Here is a 14,306-nt window from a genome sequence, read left to right as displayed (position 1 = left end):
ACGGTGGGCTGGAAAAAGCCCCAGGTAAGTGTAATCTTTTAATTTTCGGCACTGCTCAGGGTCCCTTTAATGACTGTACATGGTACATTGCAAGCTTTTGAAACTTTAAGTTTCTTTAGGCATCATACAGAAATGGAGCAGAACCGTACATTGTACAACATTAAGTTTCTTCTTCAGGCATTATACAGAACTGGATCAGAACCGTACGGCTCTGATCCAGTTCTGTATAATGCCTGAAGAAGAAACTGAAGTTGTATTCTGCCAGGAAAACTTTTATGGATATAATCTGCTTATCAGTGAGGTAAACTACAGTATATTCCCGACCAAGGTACTGACAAGTCAGAAGCTGTCACTTGCATACCTGAAACCTTTCTGGCAGAACACCCCCACCCCACAAAAAAAAAAAAACTAAAACAAACTGGCTATTAATATGTTTTGCACTGTACATGCACATGTTTATCTCATCATGTTACATGTCTCCTCAGGTACACTTTAACTATGTAGGATCACTGTTCCATGAATGTAATTATTATAATTAGTATAATCCTTAGTATCACTCACCCAAATGTCTTGGCAACAGATGCTAGTAGAAAGGAAATAATTCATTATATAAATTTGGATAGATATTCTTAATGTTGTACTACCTAAATAAGTCATGTGTTATGATCTTCTCTCTAAATATTCACATTCATGATAAAGCAGAAAATGCTTGTTGTCTTAAAAGGTGAAAGATTCACTGCAGGAGCAGAACTGTTTTTTGTTTTTTTTTAAAGTCCCTGCAGCTGGGAAAGGATACAGTACTTTAACATGAAAAACAGAACTAATAATGACAAGTATGGCCATCATGAATAAGGAAGGCCACAACAACACCTAATCTGGAGGATGGGGTGGACTCCGTACTGGAGATAGGGTAAGTAAGGTAATTTGAGCTCCCCAAAGCCCTGCCCCAGCCCCCCCACTGTGGTCACATGGACTGCTCCCCTATCATTAAACCTCTCTTCAAAAGGTAGGTCCACCAGGTTCATCATCACATAACTCCAGGTACGTTTTTTTAATCCTGAGATTGTTAAAACAAAATGATCTGGGCAACTATTCCTAATTTTACCTGATTGTGAAAAAAAAAAAAATATTACTGACTTCACTAAGGCATGCTGATTGTTAGAACAAAGTGTTTCCTTGCTATTCTTCAATGAACTATATTGAGCAAATCACAAAATAAATATCGTTCTCTAAATCCTTACAATAGGGTTTGAAGGCCTTTGATGTTTGCAAACCATTTGAGAAAGTTTTTTTTTCTTTTTATCTCTGAATGTTACAGTACTCTATAATACTAATCCACAGTTGTAAGTATGCACGGACCAAGAAGCTGAGAAATCACCATGACAACCTGGCAACTGTCTTCTTTTATATTGCAAGGATGTTGACCAGTATTATTTCATATTCATCCTATATACTAGACAAAAGTTGTAGAAGCACCTGTGAGTGGTGGCTTAGTGTGGGCTGTGGCTTATTGTGGGTTGCGGCTTAGTGCAGCGGCTGTGAAGTGCATGGAAAGCTGTAGGTGCGTTCATGCATCCTTAAAGGGACCCTGAGCAGTGGATTAAAATGAAATTGGTACTTACCTGGGGCTTCCTCCAGCCCACCGTAGGCCGCGGGGTCCCCCGGCGTCCTACAGGCTCCTTTCTGGGTCCGGGTGGGGACTCCTTTACCTGCGACTTTCCGCCGAAGTGTCGGCCCAACACTTCCTAGACCAGGACACTCTGTGTCATTACGCCAGCCGCTACATGTCATCACGGCGGCCGATGTGACAGTCCTGCGCATGCGTGGCTTCCTAACTATAAACCGCGCATGCTCAGGACTTCCACGCCGGCCGCCGTGATGACAAAGTTGTGGTGTGCACACTGCACGCACAATTCTTTTGAGAATTGGGGGTTTCCTGGTAATTAGCTGTTTATCACTTTCCGCATTAAAAAAATGCTCAGAAACAGGGCCGGATTTCTGGGAAGGCCATAGAGTCCATGGCCTAGGGCGATAAAATCAGATAAGATTAGAAGGGCGGCAGGACTTGGAGAGAGAAGAGGTTATATGTTAAAGTAAATGATCACTGGTCCCGCAGCGCAGCCAGCCAGCGCCCTGCTCTGCACTAGTAGCTAAATTCCAGAGTTCCCCAATCCTTGCTTCTCTCCCTCACACTTCTTGATGTGTTATAACAATCAGGATCAATCATAACTGCCACCTGACAGGATTTACATTACAAAGCAGATAGAACTAAGTTCCTCTGAGGTTTAATGCAGGAATTCACAACATCAGTGAGCTCTGCTAGTTTCTTCACTTTCTCTTTCACAGCTGTGACACTGACCCCAGAAGCAGTTAATTACACTCTTATCTAACCCTAATTTATGACTGTTTCTCTTTTGTTTTTTTCTTCCTAGCCAGCAGTGGTCTCAGTTAACTCCTTCCCGACTCATTTTCTGTCCTTCAGCTACTACCATCTATGAGAACTGCAGGAATAAAAATGCTGTTTGCTTTCCTTTCATTGCTACACTGTCACTGTCACCTGAGCTGTTACTAACTCTATGCTAGTGTGTATGGTTTTGCATCCTTCTGCTTTCCTGCAGCAGTAGAGCATTGTACCATCTTAGCCATCAGCGGCGAAAGCAGAAAGTTTTGAATCAGGATGATACCATTTATTGGCTTAGAAGAAAAAGAATGTTACATAAACTCTATTCATTCGGCAGCCTCGTGTTGAAATTATTGCACCACCCGTAAGGGGAGTTGCTCTGGTACCCTGAACAATATTCAACCTAAATCTAATAACCAGAGCTACTACTCGTGCTTATAAATGTATTCTTGAGTCTGCAAAACAATTAATACAAAACTTGGTTCACACAACTTAAAACTCTAAAAACAACCCAGACCACGTGAGCTGAACAATCTTCTCCCACTGTCCCAATGACGGTATGTTACCTCATTGATCGCCCAGCTGCGCCTATGCATATCAATCGGTTACCAAGTCATATTTGGACAATTGTGGGCCCTCCACCTGGCGCACACCTTAAGGCCTCTTCATTCACACTAAATTTGACAGTACACTGCCACTCTTAACATGTTACTGTAATCACCCACCCAATGTCCTGTTCTTAATTGGAGTGATTTCTTCCTTGCTATTTCACTATAATGGGGACATGACATAGCCTCTAACTTGTCTCCAGTTCTTATGTCATTACCAAGATCACTTCACATAAGCTGGCTGGAAAGGTGACTGTATACAATTCATTTCAATTTCTCAAACTTCCGTCCGCGCGCGGACTTCCGTGCTGGATGTGCACTGTATAATTGCGTGACTGCTGATACTCACGACCTTGCTGTCAGCTGTTTTATCTCTTCAGGGGGAGCTTGGCTCAGGGCTCATCTGCCCGACGCTGGTCCGAGTCACCTCATTCAGGCTCCTTCAGCTGTCTGCTTTGGTCTCTGTATCCCATCAGTGCAAGAGGCTGTGTATGGCGTGTCCCGGCGTCCCGGGATGGTGAGCGCTCACGTGGTCAGCTGGGCCCCGCCCACTGATGCGTTTCGCCCCGCCCACGGGGCTTTCTCAAAGTGCGTGGGGTTCTTTTAGAGTTTTAAGTTGTGTGAACCAAGTTGTTATGATCATGTCTGCAGCGTTTACTGCTGGCTGCAGTGGTATTGTAACCCAAGCAGTTCTGATGTTATTACATGCATTTTCTTGCATAGTTTGGTTTGCACTTAAACTAGTTGCTGATTCCATCTGCAGTCACTCTGAAATTAATGACAGTTTAACATGCTCTTGTGTAAACAAACATTGTCTGCTGCAGTGGAGGGGCAGTCCCTTTCCTGCAGGCTGCATATCATTGTCTGCCTTTTCCTGCTATCAGCCTGTGATTAATTACCATTCACTTGTGTGGGAATCTGCAGGTCTGCTCCCATTGGATGACCTCAGTATAAAGAACTGCTTCCTGCAATGTCTCATGGGCTACCATAGTCTCAGATCCTGTCTGTTACTCTGCCCGTGCCCCACCTCGTTCCTAGTCCGTGTGGACTGCGCTGACTCCTGCGAAGGGGTCAGCGAGTCCTCCTAGTTCTGCTCTTGTTTCTAGAAGTTGTTACTTTGCTTGTCTTGTGTCATATATTGGTTCATCGCCAATATATACGCATACTTGCACGTTTATTATTTTCCTTGTATTCGTGTTACGTTGATACATCAGTGTCGCTGATATATATACGTACACGAACTGTTTATATCCTGTATTCCGTTAGTCAGCGTTCTAGCACGCTGAGCTAGTTATCCTGTTCCTGGTCCTGTTTGTGGATTGCGTTCATCTCTGCGAAGAGATAGCGAATCCTTCTGAGTCCTGTTCCCTGTATTACTCTAGTCTTAGTCAGAGTTCCTGCTTATGTCATATATCGGTTCATTGCCGATATATACATATGTTAGTCAGACGTTACAAATAGTTTCATTGATAGCTGTAATTGTAATACGCTAGGAAATCATACTTATTGTATATTTATCTGTGTTACGTTCATCTATCTTGATCCTGCTATTTTCTGACTATCCTGTCCTGTCCTTGTGAGGCACGCCATTGCTGCAAACGCATTGGCTGCCTCATTCCAGTCTGTGTTATTGTGGACGCTTGCTGTCACTAAGTAGTGGCTAGTTTAGCAAGCGTTCATTCTGTTTACCTGTCCTGATCTCCTCAGTTCTGGTTTGTGCGCTCAGCGCTACTTTGCGCTGAGACGTTATAGCGAAAGCATTGTTTGTGGCTGTCAGATCTGCACCGGCTCTGTGCGCCACAATCTCCTGTTGGAGTCAGTCCTCCCCTCCACTAAACTGGGGATATCCTGATTCCTTGTGCTGGTGTGTGTACCTCCTTCACGTCAGCTTATGCATCACGAGCTGACCGTGGAGAATACACCTCCAAGCGTGACACAAGTTTTGTATTAATTGTTTTGCAGACTCAAGAATAAATTTATAAGCACGAGTAGTAGCTCTGGTGATTAGATTTAGGTTGAATATTAAAAGAAAAAGAGTAATCTTTCTGCTAATAAGCCTTCTTTAGACTTTGTTCCTGTATACTGTCAATATGTTAGAGCACATCACCTTATGTACATTCAGCATTCAAAAGAGATACATAGATTTTTCAGCAAATATAAATATATTTTGTCATATAAATGTCATTCCGATGCTTTAAAGTGGAGCTGAACTCTTGCACAGGACAGAAGGAAAACAGAGAAATGTACCCTGTATGTATTTCGAGAGCCTGTCTAATTCCCCCTCATCTGTGTCTAATCACAAGTTGTAATTTGATCTCTACACTGTGTCACCTGACTGCCACAACATCTAAGCTCATTTGAAAGCACAGGATGTTAACGATATGTCTGCTTCCATGAAAGCAGGAAGTAGATACACTGCAGATGTATTGGTGACCTAGGGCAGGCCTAGGGCACTGGAAAGTACAAATCCGGCCCTGCTCAGAAAATATACATTTATATCATTAGGCAAGTGTTAGTTAGAAAATGTAGAGTGTAGTATTGCTGCAGAAAATGATTTCAATTGTATTTCTTTGCATAAGAAAATCTGTGGTTACAGGGAAAAGAACAATGACATTCCACAATATATCTATTTTGTCCATGAACAGGAAGGCCATGGCCAGGTGAATCGCTATAGAAGGAATCTCCATGGCTACACTGCGTATCTAACTAATGAAACTATTTATAAAGGAAGCAGAGGTTGATTCTATCATGGTTAAAATAAGATCTTCAAGCAGCACTATGCATTTATTATACCTATTATCATTTGCGATCAAGATAGCTGTCCAAAATGTTGATTGCTTTAATTGTAATAATGGTGCGCGGAGACTGGATTACAGTATTTTTAGCCTTGTCATTTTAATTGGATGCTCATATTAAAAGACTAATTCTAAGTCCAAGAAAGGATACAGACACATTCTGCCAATGAAACAGATTTGGTTTGAAACAATTTTGAATGTCTGTCACTTTTGTAAATATTTCATAGAGCATTTCTGCAATAAATATGTACTTGCTTATAAAAAGGACCACAACTGGCAAACACATTGCTGTTGCTGTGCTCTCGCATAAGGCAAAAGCTGCAAATTACATAAAAGGTAAACGGCACTGATCCAATTTATTTAATGAATCATAACTGAAAAATCTTTTCTTTAACAATTGTCAACGTATTCTCAGCACCAGTATTTATGGCACCTTATGTAATAACACTGACAGGAGAGATGATAACATCTCTTCTTTTTTTGGCAATTTTGCAAGTACCGTATTTGGCGCCGTATAAGACGCACTTTTTCTCCCCAAAAAGTGGGGAGAAAAAGTCCCTGCGTCTTATATGGCAAAGGCAGGGAATCCCAGACTTACGAAAGCCCGCGGATATGAACCGCCGACCCGCTGCAATCGGGGGTTCCCTGCCTTTGTCCCCGCTGTGCCTGGCTTCCCCCCTGACTGCGTCTCCTCCCTCCCCCTTGTGTCTCTGCAGCCCCCAGTGCGAGCAGTGGCAACAGCTTACCTCCTCCATCTTGCCCGCGCCGATTGAAGACATCCGGCTTCTCCGTGCGGCTTCCTCTAGTGCCAGGCTTCTAATGACGCGTCATCAATGACGCGTCATTAGAAGCCCGACACTAGAGGAAGCCGCACGGAGAAGCCGGATGTCTTAATTTGCCGCGGAGAAGCCGGATGTCTTCATTTGCCGCGGGCAAGATGGAAGAGGTAAGCTGCTGCTGCCGCTGTTTGCACTGGGGGGGGGCCACAAAGGCACAAGGGGGAGGGAGGAGACGCAGGCAGGGACACGAGCCAGGCACAGCGGGGACACGGGGGCTGAAAAATAGACACAGGGGCTGACAAATAGACACAGGGGGCTAACAGGAGGACACAGAGGGCTGACAGGAGGACACAGGGGGCTGACAGGAGGACACAGGGGGCTGACAGGAGGACACAGGGGGCTGACAGGAGGACACAGGGGGCTAACAGGAGGACACAGGGGGCAGGCAAGAAGACACAGGGGGCTGACAGGAGGACACAGGGGTCTAACAGGAGGACACGGGGGAGTCCAGGAGATGGAAGGACAAGGGGGTCACACCAGAGGACACAGGGAGGAGACATGGGGCATACAGGAGGACACATGGGGACACATGAGGAACATAGGAGGACACCATTTGGGGGAGGACATGTACAAGATGCTCCTGATGTATAGACACTCCAGACCAGGTTTCGATAATTTTTTCCCCTGATTTTTGCCCTCTAAACCTGGGTGCGTCTTATATGCCGGAGCGTCTTATAACTGCTGCTATGGGCTCCTAGAGTACTGGGGGCACTGATTGCTCCTCATTGCCTGACTTCTTTTTAGAGGGGTTTTTTTTTGTGTTTTTCCTCTGTGTAAACCAGAGTCATGTCTACTATATGCCTCTCTAAACTATACCAGATACCTTTAAGCTCCCAAATAGGGAACCGAATTAAGAAGAATACAGAGACTGCTATTTTCGTTCTGTAATAAACAATGCCAGTTACCTGACTTGTGTGCTGATGCTCCGCCTCTAATACTATACCTTAGGCTGCATTTCCACTTGTGCGGTGCGAATCGCCGCGGTAAAAATTCGCATGCGGATGCGAAATTCGCATGCGGGTCCATGCGAATTTTCATGCGTATTCGCACGCGAATTCGCATGGATGACGATGTATGCGAATTTAACCATGGCAGTGCTGGTGTGCTTTTCCATTGTTTCTGTGCGAATTCGCATGAAAATTCGCATGAAAATTCGCATACCCAAACCTCATGCGAATTTCCTATTAAATGCATTGTATGCAATTCGCATAGCGGTATGCGGTATGCGAATTCTGATGGCTCTGCCAATGCGAATTTTTTCTGCACAGAAAAACGCAAAGGAATCCTGACAAGTGGAAACAGTCCCATTCACTTGTATTGCTATGCGAATTTGCATGCGAAAAACGCATGCGAATTCGCGATAGTGGAAATGAGCCCTTACTGGCCCAGAATGCAGATCCAAGCGAAGCAGGCACCACCTTCAGTAATTCTGCAGCTCTTTATTGAAAAAGACATTAAAAATGACAAGTCATGGATAAAAATGAATTAAGCTTAGCCGCTATAGCCATTTTTATCCATGACTTGTCATTTTTAATACGTTTTCAATAAAGAGCTACTGAATTACTGAAGGTGGTGCCTGCTTCGCTTAGATCTGCATCATTGGTACAGTGATCTTAAAGCTACGGCACACCCCATATCTTCTTGCATGGGTGCTCCTCCACTCTTGTTGTTTTTACTGGCCCAGAATGGGCATGCACAGGGCCGGCCCTGGACTTTTTGACGCCTGAGGCAAATTTTGAAAAAATTGGCGTCCAGCCGACAGTAAGAGGCACGGGCGGGGGATCACTCACCTCTTCCTCGTTCCATCGTGCGCTCCACTGACGTCACTTTCTGCAACGCCGGCCACGTACAATACAGTGGGCGGCGTTGCAGGAAGTGACGTCAGTGGAGCGCACGCTGGAAAGAGGAAGAGGTGAGTGATCCCCCGCCCGTGCCTCTTACTGTCAGCTGGACGGCTGGTTACTCGCTATTTAAAACTGGAGGGGAGCGCAGTTCGGGGGACCCAGGCGAGGAAGGGGGGGTTCAACCCCCCTCCCCACCGCTAGGCCCAATACCCCCATCCTGCCCGTTACCCCTCCAGCTCGGCAGCCGCCGCCCCCCCCCCCCCCGCACCCTCGGACGGGCGGATGCTGCCCCTAGAAGTTTGCCGCCTGAGGCAAAAGTTTCACCCCACCTCATGAGCGGGCCGGCCCTGGGAATGCAGAGCAGATGCTTTGACTCTGATATACAAACTCACAAGGACAGATTCCAATAGCTAACCAGATGCTCTGTATAGATGCTCTGTACAGAATAAGTGCTCACTTTTACCATACAAGGATTATCTGTCATATAGGATATATGCCATCAATATACTGTAAAAACTCTTATAAAAAAAAAAATCATTTTTCAGCATCTATAATAGCTCCAGGATAAGAAGATCCATCTATAGAATGTAAACAGCACAATAAATATATATACATATAAGGGCCCTTTTCCACTAGTGGCGATTGCGATGCTGAATCGCAAAAATCGCAAACCGCTAGTGATTTTTAAATCACTACGGTTTGCCAAATAACATAGGAATCGCGGTAGGTAATTTCCACTACCGCGATTCGTTTTTTACTTTTGCTGCGATTTTGCTATGCAGAGGATTGCATAGCAAAATCGCAATCGCCGGGAGGATTTGGAACTTTGCTGAATCGCAATCGCTAGCGTTTAGCGCAAACACTAGTGATTAATAGTGGAAAAGGGCCCTAAATGCTGCTAAACCTTCAAAAACACTTAAAAAAAACAAAAAACTCTGTTAAACACTTTCCAGGCATGTGGATCAATGTTTATAGTAAATATCCATCAATTTTTCGGTGTGAAGCAAGCACTCAGGAATGGAAAGCTTGGTGTGCCTTGACTCTCAGTACTCCGCACTCCAGTACTCCATTAGACAATCCACAGTAGAGTCGGCACCACCAAATTGTATTAAAGCTCTTTTATTCCATCAATGAATAGGTAAAAGTAATCTGTAGCAGCTGCTCCAATGCCCAATGTACTGACCCAGTAACCAAAATTCTAGCCGCCCATCTACTAATAGCTTATTGGCTAGTACTATCTCTAAGCAGGTGCAGAAGTACTCACCTAATATGCCACCAGGTCATGGGGAAGAGCCACCCACAAGAATGAAGATAGAAGGAAATGGAAAGAATGGAGTGGTGAGTGTGCTCTACTGCTGCTAAAACTCTGCCTGGGGGCACATCAGCCAGCATTGGGGTCTTGGGCAATTTGTGTGCTCCTATGGAGACACTGGCACCAAGAAATGACAATTTTGGAAAGTCCCGTATACCAATCCCAATACCCTGGGGGTGTGAAGGATAAGTGAAGTGGTTGCTTTGATTTCTCACCAGGACACTATCCGCATGGAGTTTGTGTGTTCTCCTCATCTTTGAGTTTGTTCATTCTGATGGTTCCTTCTGCATTCCAAATAAAATGGTAAGCTAATGTACTCCCCTTCCCCATGATGGCCATAGGCTGCAGTTGTGACATTAGATGTGGAGTTACCCTTCTACCCATGCATCATTTGTACCTATAGGAATCACAACACATTTATGTAAGGAATAAAAAACACAGACAAGGGTAAAGATTACTAAATGCATTATAGAAAGAAGACATTACTAAGATATAGTGAAACCAGAAAAAGAATAAATAGATAAAATATAAAACATTTGTACTACAGTGTACTGCAGCCTCACATATCACAGTTAGTTGATCCAGGAGAAGGTGAAAAACCTTTACAAGGCTTGGGTCAATTAGCTTTAAAAGACAAAAAATTCCTTCCTGACTCCAGATGGCAGTCAGATAAAATCCCTGAATCAACGCTCCGGGAATTACACATTAATCTACAGCGTTCTCCCCAGATTTTTTTCCCAGCCGGGTGGCATGAAAAAGTAGCTGGGTGGGGAAGTAAGTTCATGCTGTGTGGAAAAGAAAGGTCATGTTGGGTGCTACTGGGTGGGGAAGGGAGTTGGAGGATCAAGATGGGTGCTATTGGGTGGGGAGGGAGGTAAAAGGATCATGCTGGGTGCTACTGAATGGAGAGGGGGAGGGAGGTTCATGCTGGGTGCTAGTGGGTGGGAATGGGAGGATTATGCTGGGTGCTACTTAGTGGGGACTTGGTAAGAGGATCACACTGACTGCTACTGGGTGAGGAGGGGAGTGGGATAATCATGCTGGGTGCTATTGGGTGGGATGATCATGCTAGGTGCTACTGGGTGGGGAGGGGGCTGGGAGGATCAAACGGAGTGCTACACGGGATAAGAAGATCATGCTGGGAGGGGAGGTTGGTTGGGTGGGTGGAGCACGCAGGTTGCTACTTAATGGGTTGGGGTGGGAGGAGTATGCTGGGTGCTGCTGGGTACTGAATGGGAGGATCACACTTGGTGCTACTGGATGGGGGGGGGGGGGGGGGGGGTTGGGATCACCCTGGGTGCTACTTGGGTTAGAGGGAAGTAGGTGGAGCATGCTGGGTGTTGTTGGGTGGGGAGGGTGAAGGAGCACTCTGGTTGCTATTGGGTGGGGAGGGAAAAGGGAGGAGCATGCTGGGTGCTGCTGATGGTGGTGGAGGGTTTACACAATGATGATAGCTGGGCATTCGCCAATTTTAGCCAGGCGGAGTGCCCGGCTAAAAGCTGTAGGTAGAACACCGCCATACTCCCTGTATCTCCAGCTTCTAAGATAGAAAAACAGAAAGAGAACTATATAAAAGTCGGCCTGTCGTCCACTGGCACTCAGATGTCATCAGCGTCCATCTTAGTGGGATCAGCTCTGGCGATGTGACGCTTGCAGAGGGGACACGTCCGGCTCTTCCACAGTCACTGGTTGACGCAGGCCTAGTGGAAGTGGTGGCTGCACGGAAGTTGTCTGCAGAAAGAACAGAAATGAACATTACGTATACTTTTTCACTGTAGCCAATTTGTAGTGTTTCACCACATGCACCGGCGTACCTACCGGGGATGCGACCCCCTCAGCCGCAGGGGGGCCCGGGGCTGCTCTGGGGCCCGCTCACTGTGCGTGGGGGGAACGCTGCTCTGGACCCCCCAGCAAGATGCTCAACGCAGCCGCCAGTTCATTCCCCGCAGCCCCGCTCCGGCAACCTGCATAGTCTCCGGCAGGCAGAGCAGGGCTACGGCAAGATGGCCGCCGAAGAAGCCCTACACTGGAGACTTTGTGTCTCTAGTACAGGGCTTCGGCAGCCATCTTGCCGTAGCCCTGCACTCTGCCTGTGGAGGACTCGGGGAGCTGCGCGCCTGATGCCAGGAGAGGAGAAGACTTCTGTCAGGTAAGTGAATTGTTTTTTTTTCACAGGTGCATTTTTTTTTCTAGTGTCTGCTGCCTACATTTTCTGGTGTCTGCTGCCCACATTACGATTTTCAGGTGTCTGCTGCCCACATTATGATTTTCTGGTGTCTGCTGCCCACATTGCGATTTTCTGGTGTCTGCTGCCCACATTACGATTTTCTGGTGTCTGCTGCCCACATTGCGATTTTCTGATCACTGCTGCCCACATTGCGATTTTCTGGTGTCTGCTGCCCACATTGCGATTTTCTGGTGTCTGCTGCCCACATTGCGATTTTCTGGTGTCTGCTGCCCACATTACGATTTTCAGGTGTCTGCTGCCCACATTACGATTTTCAGGTGCCTGCTGCCCACATTACGATTTTCAGGTGTCTGCTGCCCACATTATGATTTTCTGGTGTCTGCTGCCCACATTGCGATTTTCTGGTGTCTGCTGCCCACATTACGATTTTCTGGTGTCTGCTGCCCACATTGCGATTTTCAGGTGTCTGCTGCCCACATTGCGATTTTCAGGTGTCTGCTGCCCACATTACGATTTTCTGGTCACTGCTGCCCACATTGCGATTTTCTGGTCACTGCTGCCCACATTGCGATTTTCAGGTGTCTGCTGCCCACATTACGATTTTCAGGTGTCTGCTGCCCACATTACGATTTTCAGGTGTCTGCTGCCAACATTACGATTTTCAGGTGTCTGCTGCCCACATTGCGATTTTCAGGTGTCTGCTGCCCACATTACGATTTTCAGGTGTCTGCTGCCCACATTACGATTTTCAGGTGCCTGCTGCCCACATTACGATTTTCAGGTGTCTGCTGCCCACATTATGATTTTCTGGTGTCTGCTGCCCACATTGCGATTTTCTGGTGTCTGCTGCCCACATTAAGATTTTCTGGTGTCTGCTGCCCACATTAAGATTTTCTGGTGTCTGCTGCCCATATTGCGATTTTCTGGTGTCTGCTGCCCACATTACGATTTTCTGGTGTCTGCTGCCCACATTGCGATTTTCAGGTGTCTGCTGCCCACATTGCGATTTTCAGGTGTCTGCTGCCCACATTGCGATTTTCAGGTGTCTGCTGCCCACATTACGATTTTCAGGTGAACTCTGCCCACATTACGATTTTCTGTCCCACATTACGATATTCTGGTGAACGCTGCCCACATTACGATTGTCTGGTGAAAGCTGTCCACGTTACAATTTTCTGGTGACTGCTGCTTACGTTACGATTTTCTGGTGACTGGTGCCCACATTACGATTTTCTGGTGAACTCTGCCCACATTACGATTTTCTGGTGAACTCTGCCCACATTATGATTTTCTAAAGGCCCACATTACGATTTTCTGGTGAACTCTGCCCACATTACGATTTTCTGGCCCACATTACGATTGTCTGGTAAAATGCTGCCCACTTTACAATTAATTTACAGTGAAACGCTGCCCCATTACGATTATTTGGCACCTATGGGGGGGGGGGCCCCATCCAAATATTCGCAGGGGGGCCCAGTGATTTCTAGTTACGCCCCTGACCACATGTAAATGCTTCTGAATCACATGCAGGGGAATATTTTTTTTTTTGTAGGCAATGCATCCAAATTCTCATTGCCATGAATGGCACGGCTAGAGGGAATTTGATGTGAATTCCCATCAGCATGGGTGCCGCATTAGATTCAGTAACGGACGTGGCACCCTAGTGAAAATGGGCCATAATACCCAGACTAACAGAGGTTATACATAATGATAAATATAACAAAGACGATAGAAATGTATAAAAGAAATGAGCAGTACATTATATTACCCTCTCTTCCTCCTGGATATGAGGGAGACAGATGGTACACAGGTCTACATCTTCCTGCTTCCTCTGTGGATGGAACAAATGCTTATTAGCACAATAAAGGCAGGATAAACCACAGAATATACATATATTATTTCCTACCCACGCCAACTACATTTCATCTATCAGTGCTGGAAAGTGTCTGATTTCCCTCCATTTACACTTGCCTTGCAAGAGTACGTTGTGTTACCCTATTTTGCTGCAGGGTAACGCAATGACAATGCAAGGCAATGGGACCTAGCACACTTATCGCGTCACATTGTGCTAGAAGTTCCCAATCAGCTGCTGAGCCACCGTAAAATCAACAGCTTATTACCATCGGACTTCCGCAATACTAGCCAGTCACCTACTAATAACAGATCAGCTAGTACTATCTCTAAGGTGCAAAAGTACTCACATAACATGCCACCAGGTCACAGAGAAGAGCTAGCCACAAGGATGAAGACAGATGGACACGGACAGAAGGGTGTGGTGTGTTCTACTGCTGCTAATACTCTGCAAAGAAATGACAATTT

This window comes from Hyperolius riggenbachi, chromosome 3 (genome assembly GCF_040937935.1).
Source record: "Hyperolius riggenbachi isolate aHypRig1 chromosome 3, aHypRig1.pri, whole genome shotgun sequence".
Lineage (NCBI taxonomy): Eukaryota > Metazoa > Chordata > Amphibia > Anura > Hyperoliidae > Hyperolius > Hyperolius riggenbachi.
Note: the sequence above shows the minus strand (reverse complement) of the source record.